Source organism: Malus domestica, chromosome 16, assembly GCF_042453785.1.
Source record: "Malus domestica chromosome 16, GDT2T_hap1".
NCBI classification, from domain to species: Eukaryota; Viridiplantae; Streptophyta; class Magnoliopsida; order Rosales; family Rosaceae; genus Malus; species Malus domestica.
The window spans coordinates 33,437,776-33,450,016 of record NC_091676.1 but is presented as its reverse complement, the minus strand read 5'-3'; positions in this window follow the sequence as shown (position 1 = coordinate 33,450,016).

Here is a 12,241-nt window from a genome sequence, read left to right as displayed (position 1 = left end):
CGTTGACTGTTTACAAAATTTACCATGGACCCTCCTTAGCATATTTCGACGCTCTGATTCTAAATCAGCACTCAGTTTTACCAAATTTAGTCATTTTAGTTGAGTTTTACTAACATATCCTAATTATGCTTGGGTGCGATTACTATCGGAGACTTCGGCTATCCTAGTTTGAACGGCTACGACTTCACAAGTATTTGTGAGTGGATCATTTCTTTTATATAGTGTGTGTGTGTATATATATATTTGTTTGTTTCCATTTATACATTTCATAAAGAGTTTTTCTACAATACGCCTAGATTAGCGTGACATTTATAAGATTTAGCGCACTGATAGAAATTATGAAGTTATGTTACGTCCTACGGGATGCACATGTATGCGTATTATTATTGATGCCTTAATTATATTTATAGCCATGAATAGTATCATGGTGACGTGAATTATCAATTTACCATTTTATGATTTTATTTACGTTATCTGCTCATCGTTGCTGCACCGGTGTTAGTACTCGCCCAGGCCAGGGCCAGTCTTTCACGTGTATGTTCACATTACACTGTACGCTCACTTTGGATCCATTTTAGGTGCCAATCCTGTCCTAAATTGCTATAGGCAATTAGGAATCGTATGTGATGCGCATAACTCCAATCTTCACGTGATTGTAGTACTAGAGCGTAAATCATTATTACACCCAGTCCTGTTCATGTCAGAATACCTTTGCATGAACTCGTGTATCAGCATGTGTCGATGAGCACTCGATGTAATATTGTGATTACTAGAAGTTATATGCTTATTTACGAATTTGTGACGTATGGAAGTCTTGAGATATTGCAAACTACGGTAAGTATTTTTCATACTATACTTAGTATGTATATTTTGGAAGCTATACTTGTTTTAAAGTTAGGGGTTACTATGTTTTTGAAAAGGTTTTTACAAAACTTTATTTTTAGGCCCACTCACCCTTGTTTTTCGCCCCTTCAGATTTTAGTGGCAGTGTTCATGTCGACGAGGATTCTTGGCAAATCTCGGTATAAGTGGTTACCTTCGATGGTATAATTCTTATCCTACTTTACTAAACTTTACTTATGCTTTGACATAACGTTTGAAATGGGTTCATTCCCGTTCACAAGCGCACTCTTATATTTAGGAGTTTTTAGGTTTAAATTTATTCATATTTTTCACATCACTACACTTTATGGCTTCGTCACCCTCCGAGTGTCGGCCAATATAGCCTGATTCGGAGTCCAGTGAGCATATCGGGTCGGGGTGTGTCATCAATGGACTATTGGTGATCACAACCAAGTTAATATAGGTGAAGAAAATTAGTTATTCAAAGAAATAAAAACTTTTGATTTGTATTTCACCTTTTTTAGTGAGACTTATATTGGGAATTACAAATAAGTTATCACAAGTATAACAAAAGAAAGATCAAGATATTGTGAATGTGATGGTGTTAGTGGAAGTATGTAAGTAAAGACTACAATCCTTGAGAGATGATGGCTTTGAGGACTTGTCTCGTGATGTAATTTTTTTTTTATTAAAATGATATTAATATTCCTAACATGGAAGATTTGCCTTTCGCATTTGGAAAAATAAAACGTAAAGCTCCAAGACTCACAAACTTCCATTATTATCATGTAGACCTCTATTTCAAGTCCTTTGCATGCAGCTAAAAGAATTGAATGATTGCTTCAATAAGGTAAACATCGAGTTGCTTCTTTGTATGACATATTTGAGCCCAGCGAATAGTTTTGCATCTTTTGAGCAACAAAAAAAGTTCGTTTTGCCCAATTTTATTCTCAAGATTTTGATTGTGTACACCTTATGAATCTTTGAATCAAGTTGACAATTATATTTATGATATGAAGATGCATAGTGAGTTTTTATTGTTGAAATAAATTAGTGATCTTTCAAAGGAATTGGTGAAGATTGGGAGGAGTGAAAACTACAAGCTAGTGTGTCACACCCCAAAAAGGAGCACGTAATAGTGCCACGCTCTATTAGTAATGCAATATTATAGTGTTAAAATCCAACACTATAACACTTCATTCCTAATAGAACATAAGGCTATTTGAGGGGGATAAAATAATTTATTTTTAAGCAGTACAGAAGTGGAAATCATTTTGGTAAAACAAAGAATGAAAGGGCAACGAAATTTGGATAAATTTTTTACATCAAAGATGAAGTTTACAACAAAACCAAAGAGTTCAAGGTAATCATCATACTAAACCAACTCTTTAGTACGATTTGGAAAGTACAAAGTGCTAAGTTTGGCTACAAAAGATTCCTTCAAGACGGTAAGGGAATCAAGCATATGTACGAACCAAAAACCTGTGGAAAGTCAATGAGCGACTAAGAAGTTGACAAGTAACAAACAATGCTTGTCCCGACTTTAGTCCAGATCATCTATTTGTAGGTGCACCGGTCCTATAATAAAGTAGGGGTGATCATCACAAACGTTCATCGCTTCCCTTCAGGGAATCCACCCCAACTAGGTTTGAAAATAATATACGACACTATATATACTATAGGAAAATGATTGATGCACAACAAAAGCTTTGTTTAGTTTTGAAAATAGATTTTATGCTCACAAAATTTCCTTTTAAAAAGAAAATAGGGATCCCAATAAATCGCTACATGCCTGATGACCGGTCCAATGACCAACTACCCCTTTTCCTAGACCAACTCCGAACGAATATACTTATGATAAGGTGTAGCGAGAGTGTCCTTTAATGCTCTACCCTTAGATATCCTAGTACCTCTCCTAGAAAGGTAGCGATACTAATCCATTCATAGTAGCCCTTTTGGAGGTTTAGGGATCGAAACCCAAGGCGGTCGCTATAACCCCTTCACTCTCAAGTCATCACTTTAATTTGTAGCATAAAACAACAAGCATATCATGATATAAAACAAAACCATTTTTCCTCGTGGTTCTATCACAATAAAATATATGCAGCTTTCACAAGCATTCGTATATTTACATATACATACATGCACAAAATACCATAACTAGGGTAAGTGAGGATCCCCTACCTAGTCTCCAAACCAAGCAAGCAATATTCCTCACCAATACCTCGATTCCAAAGCTAAAACGAAGATCCACATCACTACTGCAATAGCTAAGCTCCACGTACTTGAGCAAGTTCATTGATCACTCATAAATCATCATGTATTTCTTGCACCCTTATCTTTTCTAATCTCTTTCTATACATATATAATGTATAAGAACTAAACCTAAGTATATAGCATAAGTTCACAACATGTTTGCATGCACTTGCCTGTCAAACTCTCATAATCTCTCTCTGTAGAGGCTTAACATGCATGCTATCTCCATCTCCCTCTCTCCTACGAGAGCTCACATGCTGCATGTTGCCTCATTTCCAAAAACAATGGAGTGAAGCTCATATTTATAGTTAAAAGGGACGGTAACTAAATGCCTTTGATTGGATGATTAGTGGGGCTAGTTCCACTTGGTAGGCTTATTTTTAAGTTTAAAGAGTTGTCTCCCACAAATCAACAGCTCACTATTTGCATATAATATTTATGCCATCTTACCCCTATATTCTGCCACCTCAACCTATCATCCCACTCAAGGGATTTGGATTCTCTCCTGAGCCTAAGGAGATGATCCTCCTGATCAAGTAGCGTGGGCCATTGGATTTTCATCCAACGGCTATAATTAATATATCTTTAAAGGGACCCCCTATTTGTAGCCGTTGGATGAAAATTCAACGGCCCACACTGCTTGGTTAGGAGGATCCTCTCCTTGGGCTTGGGAGAGGATCCAAATCCCTACTCAAGTACCACGTGACATTCTAGCTGGCATGTTGGTTAATCCCTTGTGGCAAACTTAGTCACTTAGTGGCCGCCATGTGTCATCAATTCAGCCATTCTTTGGTTGCCACATGGTGTTCTCCGATCCGTCAAATTTAAAGTTCCACTGTAAGTTCGTTTGAACTCCGAAAATTAATCTAAAAGATGCCACGAGCTCGTAATCTCATCCACTTTCTTCTTTTTACCTCAAAATAATCCTTGAACTCAAGTAAAATTATCACCCATTTCAAATGAACTATAAATCGTAAAATTCGAAAACACTCCAAAATTCATAACAACACTTTCTAAGCACTTTAAAATTTTGGGGTTTCACAGTGTATAAGCTTTTTACATTGGCTTTGGTGTCACTAGTTGCAACCACTTCAGTGGAGAGAGCATTTTCTGCTATGAATATTGTGAAAACATCATTGCATAACAAAATAGGAGATTAATGGTTGAGTGATAGCATGGTTGTTTACATTGAGAGACATGTTTTTTATTTTATTAATAATAAGCGTATTATGTGACGATTTCATGATATGAAACTCGACGACAACAATTCTAACTTGTTTGCATTGATAAATTATGAATGAAATTAATATTGTCTATTATCTAAAAGGATTTAGTTGCCTACATTTTTTTGAGACATTTTAGCGATCGAGTTGATTAACCGCAAAGTAAAAATGGTGTTAGGTAGGTAGAGACGGGAGGGAGAGTACTGTGTATGCAGATTATGAATATTGGATTTGTGCTTAAGTACTGTCGGCTCTAACATGTGGTTAAATAAAGAGGCCAACATGGATACGTTGCAAATGGGATGAAACCATGAAACCTTAGATGAGGTGACCTTAGTGTTGAAGCTATTTCATTGTTCTTGTGTCATATATCCAGGTACTGGTTTGTTTAGTTGTGAAATGCATAGCTGATGATGGATGTGTTTGGGTTGATATTTAAACATTGGGCCTTGTATAAGGAAAAGCCCAAAGGCGTCAAAACAAATTGAATTTACCCGAAGCCCAATATTGAAGCTCAGAGACAAACTGAAGCCTTCTCAGCCAAGACTAGGCCATGTGCCTAGGGCCGAAGTGACAACTGACAGAGAGTAGCTCACTACCAACCAAAAAACACTTTTTGATGACATAAAGGTGTAAATACAAGATGACTCACTACCCCTAGAAGCCCAAGAAGGAGCTTAAAGCAGTCGGGCCAAGGTGCCTGTAAAATCCAAGAGAGACAACAGAGACAAAGACACTCAACCAATCAAACAAACAACATACAAACTCTGCAATCAAGCCAGATTTGCATCCAGAAAAGCCAAAATCAACCTAGGTTCAGTCATTTTAGCAATAGTTCCCTTAGAAAAGCTATCTTTTGTCTAGTGTAAAAGCTCTGCTACCTTCCTTAGTGTTGTAGTATTGATTCCCTCGTGTAAAACCTATTTACCATCCATACCTTTTTAGTATACAACCTCTGTAAACTCAAAGAGAAGTGGTTGCAAGAGGTTCGACCTTACCCGACAAGGTGAAATGTTGCCCAAGTCTCTTTATTCATCCTTTAATTTAGTAGATCTATCGTTTAAATGTACTTTTCAGCATATATTCGAGTTATTTCCAACTATTTTCTACCTAAGAGTCCCATTTGTGCTCAAGTCCGGCTAACTTAACAAACATGTTAACATTAAGAACAAACTGGAATTGAAGAAATGGTTTAAAAAGCTTTGGACTCCCTCTTTTTTGGATATACAAGATTATGAACTAAAAGTCCTTGTTTACAAGGCAAGAAAAAGAATTTAATGCAGACTTAACCCATCTGCGACAATCTTTTGATAACAAGAAGTTTGAGTAACTTGGAGTGTAAGTAATAAACTCAAATTACATCTATTTTAACATCTGTTATACTGAGATAACAGTGGCACGCCTAACACTTTGTTAGTTTTGATTGCGAGCCTTAAGGCTTACACTTATGGCCCTACAAAGGCACTTTTCAAACTAATTGTGAACTCCTCTTATAGCACACCAAGCAGCAAGAAATCACCCAACGAGACACTAAGTGCCATTTACCCCTTGGTGTTGGAAGTATGCCCACAAAGCCACTCATTTGATGTAATAGCTTTTGGAATACTTATTGTATTAAACGTTTATATGTTTAATGAAGGGCAAAGCTTATTGTTAATCACTATTTATTGTATCATGTGTTTAAGCAATAAGGGAATCCAAGGAATGTATTTGATCTAAGAGATAAGTGATCTAAGTGAGTTAGATTATCGAGACCTTTCTCTTATGTTCATTCCTAAAACGTTCCTAGCCATAGGATTGCCAATTGGGCATTGACAATCCGCTAAGGTTAGTATGTGTTATGTTGACTCAAGCGTGAGTATGACTAGTCTCAAGTCATTTAGTGTTGGACATTAAGACAAACACATAGGTGCTCGAAAGAGTAATCGAGTACACTGAACAACGATCAAAAGAGAGTTCGAACATACATGTCATGTAAGAACTCGATAGTTGCAATATGCAAAGTAGTCCTTTGACCTGAGGCATCATAGATGTCTAATGGTTAGGTCCTTGATCTTTGATCATGTCAAAGGCATTCCATTGGAGTGTCCACGACATTGTTGGGGTCAAGCTATCTAGTCATGTAGGCATATGAATGTACAACAAGGGATCTCTAACCTTCCATGGTGGAAGGAGAATACTCTAAGATATGATTCGAGAGTCTTTGGCCAAAGCATATGAATATAACTTAGGAAGTTTGTTCCAAATCATATTCAATTGAATCATATAGAGAAGTATCACATTGGATAGTAGACATGAAACAAACTATCATTCAAACAATGTGATTAAGAGTATTGTATTAGAGAAGGACCGTATTGCATTGTAATTGTAACTGGATAGGTTCTCCAACCACTTCTACTTAGCTTGGGTAACCATGACATACTGCTAGGTGTCACTCATGGTTTGTGGAAGCCCTAATGATTAGCAAACACTAATTTTAAGGGAGAATTGAAATGTGGTTTCAATTCACAATCGATCGTTAAGAGTAACAATCGCCCACTACCTCGCTAATTGGAACCTAATGGATCGTACACCGAGTAAGGGCGATATGAAGAAATTAAATGAAATGGATATGCAATTAAATGGTTTAATTGAAGAATGGTCAAAGATTAATTAAATTAGTTAATTAATTTTACGAAAGGTTCGTATTGGGCTTTTAAGTTGGTTTTGGGTTTCGGGGCCCAAAAGCGTTTTGGTCCACAAGGCCCATTATGTTTAAGTTGTATGACAACTAAAACAAAATGGGCAAATTAGCCCAATAACAAGGTAAGGCCGGCCATTAGGGTGAATGGAGCAAACTTGGATTAATTACAAGTTTGCCACTCACTTGTAATGAAGTATAAAAGCAACTTTATAGCTTTATTTTCATTAGGGTTTTCTTTGAGGCAAAGAGGTGAAACATTTTCTCTCTTTCTCTCTACAAAGAGGCCGGCCACTTAGAGGAGATTTAGTTAGCAATCTTTTCTTCTCTAAGTCATCCATTTCATCTTCACACCTCACCCTTGGTGTGGAGACTTAGAGACACCAAACCTTTGGTGTTTTGGAGATCCTTTCCTCACATCCTCAAGGAGCAAAGGAGCACTAAAAGGGGAAAATCACAAGCAAGATTCAAGTAGCTTGGAGGTGACTTGAAGGCCCTCCACTTGGGTGAATCCCTTGTGTAAACAAGGATAAGCTTCAAGGGTAAAGAAACTCTAAATCTTTACTTCTCTTTAATATTGTTAAAGAGTCTTTTGGTTCACCATATACTAGGCTTTGAAAGTCATGGGTTTTATGAATTGTTTTTTAATGCATGCCTACTTTAAAGTGTTAATAGTTTGCATATGTATTCAAATGTTCTTACATGTTCTTAGCTAGGACAAAATTTTTCCTTCACTTGGGAGCTGTGCGAAGGGACAACACCATCTTTGCCCACGAACATAGTATTGGCACACCTATTAGGACTCATTTTCTTGTATGCCAAGAAGAAGAAGGAAGGAGCGAACTTTTATGTGGAACACAGATTACGGGCCACCTCATTCTCTACTAAGATTAGACATGACAGATCTCCCAAAACATTTTCCCTCTCTACAAGGCCTTGCGATCCTGGAGAGTCCAACTTCTTATGAAAAGTCGGGCGGAAAAGTTACAAATGAAGACTTGCAAGTCACTATGGTGCAAGTATTGAAGAGTATGGAAAAGATCTTTATAGAGATTAGAGGTGATTAGATCTAGAGTACTCTACCCGAAAAGATGGTTATTTTAGGGAGATGATGAAAGAGGCAAGTCCTGAGAAAGAACCAGTTATTCCCTTATTTCCTTTGCTCGAGGAAAAGAATGATAAGGGGAAGAATAAGGTGGAACCTGGAACCAATTAGCCAGAAGTAGAGGAGATCTTGGAAACAGATTTGCCCAACCCTCTATTATTTTCACTAGATAGTAGGAGGTAGATCGGGAAAGACAAGAGGAAGTATGGAATGAATCAACAAGTTAGGGAGTCTAGTGGGAAAGGTGGGTCCGTAATAGCGGGCAAGCGCCCTCTTTATAGGCCGTCATCATTGGTGAATAAGGGAGGAAGGGCCAGATAGAGACAGCTTGAACCAAAGAATGAGGCTTTCTCGGGCAATGAGGGTAGCCCGAAGTGGGAACCTTCTTACACATCACCCAACAATCCAGCTAATCAGCAACTTAGAGATGAGTTGGCTAACCCAAGAAGGATGGTGGTCCAGAATGCCCAACCATAGGCTCGCTCCCTGTTCAGGATCACCTACCAAAAGCCCTACATCGAATATATTGATGAGCAGAACCATTTTCCCCTCAACTTCAAGATGGCCGCGCTCCCAACTTTCAGTGGAGAGGACAATCCTAACTACAAGTTAAGGTTGTTTGGGAATTCGTTGGTTAGCTTATCATCCCAATGGTACTCTCTTTTAACCTCTAATTCTATTGCCAATTGGGGGCAAATGGAGATAGCTTTCCACAAACAGTTTTATAAGGTGAAGCCAAAGATGACAATCGACGATCCAGTTGAGGTGAAGCAACATGAGCATGAGTCTACATAAGACTTCATGATGAGGTTTAGAAGGACAAGAATGAGATGCCAGTTCCTTATCAACCATGCCCAACTTATATCCATTGCTTAGAAGGTATTAAACATGCCATTGAGAAAGAAGTTTTATGATGCACAATTTAATGAACTACAAGAATTGGTAATTGCGGCCACAAAATATGAAAAGCTGTCGATTGAAGAATAATAAGTGAAGTACTCATCCAAGGTGCCTCCCTTCTACAAGAACAAAGCTGTAATTGACCAATTGGAGTTTGAAGCCCTTAGCCCGAAGAAGATGGCAGCAATAGAGGAGAGGGAATAAAGCTATGTGCGACCAAGATAACCACTCCTTTCAAACCTTAAATGATGAAGGGTTTGGTCCAGCCAATCAAAGATAAAAAAAGTAGTGATGAATGATGGTGGATTCGTGCTTATGAAACCTTCCAAGTACCAGGCTTATTCGTTTGATTTGACCAAGGCATCAGAAATCTATGAGGAGTAGGTGCGGGCAAGAGTGATTGTGCCCGACAGCACCAAAAAGATGCCTAAACCAGAAGAGTTGGGGGTGAAAGAAATACTACAAGCTTCATTACATTTTTAATCACTCCATCACCAACTGTGTATAGTTCAGGGATTAGATCCAGGACCTATTAGTTAAAAGAAAGCTATTACTGGAGCAACCCCAAGCAAATATGATGATTGGCACAGATCCCTTCCCAAAAGCCCCAGTCAATATGATTAACCTTAACTGGGCAGAGAATGGAAAAACAAAAGCTATATGGGAAGAGAGGAATGAAAGAAAGCAAGTGGCTAGGCCATCTGAAGGTGCTAGAAGGCTACCCAACAGACCACAAACAGTTGTGGTTAAGGGAGTAGTTTTATGTAGCAAGTGCTAGTGTGAATGCGAGCTAGAGGTGCCAGCATTATGAGCAATCATTGATCGAGAGCTAATCAAAAGAAGAGAGAAAAAGGAACAAGATGCCCACAGGAGTATTATGCGAACAGCAGAGAAGGAAACCTCCAAGAATGTCTTCCAAAGGTTGGGTGTAGACTCTGAACCTAAAGGCTTGTTTGAGGTATCCAGAAACTACTAAGTCTCTGAAGAAGCTAAGGATAAGGAATCCAAGATGCCAAAGTGGGTAGAAGTGAGACCACCCCAGCTAAGTTATCATAGCAGTTCAAAGCAATGATGGAGAGATATGTCCAGAAATTCAATTCCCTCAGTTACTAAGAAGGATTCAGCCCAACGAGGTCGTAAATGGTACCTAGTTGGGAGGTATGGCAAACTTGTTAAAGAAATGGGACCATTTATGATCAGGAGGATCCAAAAGCAACATAAGGCTCACATGAACTCATTAAATATTCCCATTATTTCAAAAGCCTCTAGGAATGTCAAGTTTGAAAAGGCTACGCAAGGAGGACAGCTCCAATAGAGGAGTAAGAAGAAGATAAAGAGGGCTAATAGTAAGATGTATGGAGAAGAATATCATATATCGCAGACCTTTCATCCAGGAAAGTATAGAATCTTGAGGAGAGCTCAAGAAAATGTAGTGATGATGCCTACACTAGGTTGGAGGCCAGAACCTCTTTGTTTTGGGACTATCTCCTCTGAAAGGAGGATACCCCCACCTCTACTAGAAGATACACCTTATCAAATGCCAAGACAATTACTCAACTTTGACATAATAGTAGAGGAAGAGGTGCCCGAGTTAATGTTGCTAGAACATGCATAGGCATGGATGGGTGAGTTTGTATGTCAAATTGGAGGAAATAAAAGAGAAGTACCTAGACCCAGCAACTTCCATGTAAACATGATTTATGTTTTATCCACCATGTTTTGGGCCGAGCCAGATCAACCTGCCACGATGGAGGGTGATTACTTGGCAACAAAACCAATGAATGTACTTGTTAGTGTTGAAGAAGTTCGAAAATGAGAGTCAGGCATGACAGGTTTGCCGGAACCTATAAGGAGAGAGCCTGAAATGATATATTCAGACATAATGGTCTTTAGCTACTCGAATTTGGCCCTAGCTAACCATCTCAAACCCATACATATGATTACTCATTTGGATGAAGTACTCTTCAAGAGGGTATTGATTAATGGTGGCGCTGCAGTCAACGTCCTTCCATTTAAACAAATGAAGAAATTGGGTAAAAGTAAGGAAGATCTTATTCCTACTGACCTGACAATCTCTAGTTTCTCTAGAGCCATTCCCAAAACACATGGGATATTACCCTTAGAGGTTGACTTGGGGTCCAAGCAAATCATGTTAGCTTTCTTTGTGGTGAATAGTAGTTCTACTTATGCATCATTGCTTGGCAGAGATTGGATACACCAAAGTTTGGGAGATGGAGGAAGCCGAGTCACGGACATTTCTCCCCACAACCAAAGTCGCAGAGGCAAACTTCTACAACCTCAGTGTTGGGATTTTGCAGTGCCTAGAAGATGATGAGAACGATCGTCTGACTAAGGTGATAGCCCAAAAGCTTCTAGAACAAAGATTATCTCTCACTAGGGAGGAATGAGACATACCTCATATTGTCCCAGGCCACCAACACCAATGATGACAGACCAAAGGAGAAAGGAGCAGGTAGTTGCATTCAGATCTTTAATCAAAAGACTGTTGGTGTATAAGAGATAGAGAAAAGAAGTGAGGGAGAGTTTAACAAAAGAAGAAGGAAAGTGGGAGAAAGAGGTTTCAAGTAACCAAAACAGAAAAGAAGAAAAGTTTTATTGGAGAGGAGATAGAAGTAGTAATACACATGGCTTGAGTGTATATATAACTTGGACTAGCCAGATGATGTGCCCAAGGGCCCAGAGTCAATTGAATTTTTGTGCACTGAGCTTGACAAGCCAACACCAGAGGTACAAGACCCCTTAGAAAACATTAATTTGGGAACTGGGGAGGATTCGAGGCTTATACAACTCAGTGGCTTGTTGGAAGCTGAAGATTGGGCAAAGATAGTGAGCCTTTTGCATGAGTTTAAAGATTGTTTTGCTTGGTATTACACTGAAATGCCAGGTTTAGATTCCACCTTAGTAGAGCACATAATGCCTATTAAGGAAGGATATAAACTTGTGAAGCAAGCTCCTAGAAGAATGTCGAAAGAGATAGAAGAAAAGGTCAAAAAAGAGATTGAGAGGCTGGTAAAGGCTGGTTTTATTAAGCCAGCCAAGTATATCGAGTGGTTTGCCAACATTGTACCCATATTAAAAGTTGTAACTAATGCAATTCAATGTTGTGTTAATTATAGAAACATTAATGAGCCCACGCCTAAAGATGAATACCTCATGCCTATGGTTGACCTATCCATATATGCAGTTGTAAAACACAAAGTTCTATCTTTCATG